We start from the raw sequence: 4,146 nt of genomic DNA on the forward strand, positions 1-4,146 counted from the left end.
AAGTTCAGGGAATTCCTAGAAGGACTTCACATATCCCAACGCTTTAGCTCGGTAGAACACCCCCAGACAAATGGGCAAGCGGAGTCAGCAAACAAAATAATAGTCAAAGAACTCAAGAAATGGCTCGACGAAGCCAAAGGACTCTGGACCGACGAGCTTGGATCGGTCCTCTGGTCATATCGGACCACCCCCAGAGCTCCACGGGAGAAACCCCTTTCCGTCTGACATACCGGGTAGAAGCCATCATCCCCGTCGAAGTGGGGGACCCCAGCCCCAGAAGAACCATTGGAGGCAACGAAGAAGACGCAGACCGACACCTCACGGGTGAGGTAAGATCCATAGCCCACATGCGAGAGCTAGCTTTAAAACAAAAAATCAAGATAAGGTACAATAACGGCGTGATACGGAGAGATTTCTCACCCGATGACCTCGTCTAACGACGAAACAACATCGGATCTCCCACGCCCGGGGAAGGGAAGCTCACCCCCAACTGGAAAGGTTCATACCGAGTCAAAGGAGTAATCGGGAAAGGAGCCTACAAGCTCGAGTGACTCGACAGAACCGAAATTACGAGAACCTGGAATACCGCCAACTTACGACGGTATTACGCGTAGGCACACCCCTTACCTTTAAAAGCTATGTCTTTTACTTGCATTATTTTATTTTTCTTGTCAATTGTTTTTGGGTACTCTTTTCCCCCGAGGGTTTTAACGAGGCCCAACTTAATAGAATTCCATTTAAAATCATATGCTTGCTTTATATCTTTCCCTATCATTGCCCTCCCTAAACGGCATAAACACACGGCCACCACTGGGAGACTGATCATCCTCAGGGCCTAATAAATGGATATCCACGAAGTAATGACTGCATGACCTTAGACGGTCCGTCCCTCCCGAACAATCCGGGAACACAAATAAAGTCACAATAAACGGCTCAAAGATACTCGAAACCAAACATGCAAAAATAACGGCCTGAACGGCCTAAAACAACACAAATTGAGTTAAGAGTCACAACACATGGCCACACGGCCAAAACACCAACAATAAAACCACAAAGTTCTCAGAACACAATCAAAAGATACAAAAAAGACTATTGGAGATTGACGATCTAGCTATCGCGGACAGTCCTAAACGCCCCCTTCACGGACACATCCACGCCCGGCGCAAGGACCGAAGCCTGGGCCTTCATCGTCTCCTCGGTAGCAGCAATAGCATCCTTCACATCCGCGAGCAGCTCCCCCTTCTCCTTCTTCAGGACCTCGGCCTCGACCTCTAGAGCAACAACTTTAGCCTTCAAAGTGTTTACCTCTTCAAGAAGCACGGCAGCTTGAGACTCGGCGTCGGAAGCCCGCTTTCGCTCACCACCCAGCTGAGACAACAGAGAAGTCTCAACCTCGGACAGGCGGAAAAACTCGGCCCCAGCGTCTTCAGAGTCTTTGACAGCCTTCTCCCTAGCCAACTCCGACATCGCAACCTACTCCTTCACTTTTACCACCTCATCTTGGGACTGACGCAACTTCTTGTCTAGAAGACCCACCTGAGACATCACGGGCTCGGCCTTCCGAATGATCACAGCAGAACGAAGAAGGGCCCGATAGACCAACTTCGCTTGAAAAGCAACATCACAGTCCTGAAAAAAATTCCTCAGTGCCAGGCATAAGGTGCTGGTCAATGAAAGACGGAGCATCAAACCTCCACTCCATCACGAAAGGAACAGAACCCCCTTCCTCCTCCAGATTCTCACAGCTAACCTCCTCCGGCCTCTTTCGCTTCCAAGAAGCACCAGACACCGAGACCACGACTACTTCCTCGTCACCATCGGAAGTTACCAAACCCGAAGCAACTTGAGCATCGCCCCCAGCCTCGGGCGAGGCAACCTCTTGAGACACGGTGCGAGAGCCATCTTCAGGTCGGGACGAAGGAGTAGAAGGAGAAGAAGCCACCTCCCAGTCCATAGTAGCCTTCAACCTCGCCAAAGTAGACAAACTGCCAGCCATCTCAACTGAAAAAAGAAAACATAAGAGATATAAGTCCCCAAAATCGAGAAGAAAACAAACAGAAAGGACAAACAGAACACACCAAAAAAAGTACGGCAAGCCTTGGGATCCCCCGTAACATCACGAGGATGCAAAGGACACTCCCCAAAGAGATACCAGAGGACATTGGCGATATCCCGATCCTCCGGGGACAAGCCCTCATAAGTAACCTTCGTCAGATACGACGGTCCAGCATCGAAATTCCAGTAGGTCGGAAACCGGCACTCCCCCTCTAATGTTAACCAAAAAGGGTATTGCCCCTGAGCGGGGCGCACCTTAAAAAATCCCCTCTTGAAACTGTGAAAGGAATCCTCGTACAAACCAAATATACGACGATGCGGCTGAGCTCTAAAAGACATGTACCCCTTCTTATGCTTCCCTTCCTTAGTTGGAAGAGTGCACAAGAAAAGGAAAAGGAAGATGTTAACCGAAACAGGAAGCTCCAAGTACTCGCACACGAGCTCGAAGGTGCGAACGGCTGCCCAACTGTTCGAATGCAACTGAGACGGAGCGACAGAACACTGACTTAGCAGCGCCTGAACAAAGGAAGAGAACGGCAACTGCACCCCGAGCCGCGTGAACATAGATTCGTATTCCCACGTCCAGTCCTGAACGGTCGGCGAGTCTAAATTCAAGTAACACACCATCTCGTCGACCCCAGAGGCGACGAGCTCATACTGGCGCTCAGCATCGCCACCCCCAAACACAGCCCCCCGGTCACAAAGCCGCTGGAGATCTGCCTCTGTTATCCGGGATGGCGTCCCCCCAAACATCAGAGGTCACCCCAATAATAGAGGCGGGGACGCCCCCCCTCAGAATCATCGGAGCAACCACACCCTCCCTTCTCTGCTGAGACATACCTAAAACAGGAGGAACACCACTATCAGCCTACTAAAGCTACACGGCAAAAAATTAAGGAATAAAGGAAAAACTCCACCACCTATCAAAAACTAAGCCTACAGTGGTGCTCATCATCCCCCAAGTAAAACCACAACCCTCATTTTTGAAAAAACAGCACTAAAAGAAGCACCAAATGCAACCTCAACACAGGAAAACAAAAGTAAAAATGAAAGACATAGAAAAAGAATACCAACCTGATAAAAGCCGCAGGCAAAAAATGAGAGCAGGATAGAGAGACAGTGCGAATACAGAGCCAAAGTACGCAGAGGAAGAACAAAAGCAGGAAAAAGTGAAGAGGATGTAAAACTAAGAAGGCTGGAAAAATGAAACGGACGAGGGAAGAGAAAGCAAAAAACTAAAACAATTGAAGAACGAAAAAACCAAAAATGCCCTCAGCAACCAACAAACACAGAAGGGCAAAATTGGGAAGGCAGCCCAAGCGTTCCCCCCCCCCCCCCGGTAATAAATACTCTCTTTAAAAATACAACTGACAACACACATTGGAAAACCAAACGGGCGCAGGAAGACGGAAAGTTCACACCAACTACAACACAAACTACGAGGCTGACAAACCCTACGAACTAACCCATTCTAGGACCTGACGCGCCGCCCCTTCGCCACAGGCCGGCCCGTCAAGCAAACCCCCGAGAACCTTACCTCCCGTTCTGACGGATCAAGGAAGGCTATGGATGGCCAAAACCATATCCTCCAATAGTGACGAAGACCGACTTTGTTCGCTCTCCCATTGTGGGGGCAACTGTTACGAACCTGGTCCACGGCTATCCCATACCCGGAATAGCCCCCATAACCAGCTACTTGAGTCCAAACCACACCGCTCTTCTAGAAGGCCCAAAACCGGCCCATTAGAGTTCTTAACCAACTTTCAAAGTCAAAAGACTCCTTTATCTTAGCCAGATAAGATAAGATAGGACACTCACCATCACCTATATAAAGGGAAGCCACAAGCTCCCTCCAGGTACGACTTTCATTCTACATACCTTATACCTCTCAGATCCGTTCTGACTTGAGCGTCGGAGTATCTTTGCAGGTACCTCCCCCCTCATCGCTCCAGTTGAAGAATCCGGCATCCGCTCTAACCCGCAAGTTCTCGATCCACCTCACAAACCGTATCAGAGACCTCCAGTACACTCACTAACTACATTATCCAGAAACCACAACCCACGACATGCATAAAAAATATTGTTAGAAAG

General features: G+C 49.3%; 1 pseudogene; it reads right to left on the reverse strand.

The window, feature by feature from the left end:
- Positions 1 to 1,089: 1,089 nt before the first annotated feature.
- On the reverse strand, positions 1,090 to 1,702 carry LOC148550466 (uncharacterized; annotated as a pseudogene).
- Positions 1,703 to 4,146: the final 2,444 nt, after the last annotated feature.

This window comes from Arachis ipaensis, chromosome B7, assembly GCF_059453495.1.
Source record: "Arachis ipaensis isolate K30076 ecotype BB chromosome B7, ASM5945349v1, whole genome shotgun sequence".
Lineage (NCBI taxonomy): Eukaryota > Viridiplantae > Streptophyta > Magnoliopsida > Fabales > Fabaceae > Arachis > Arachis ipaensis.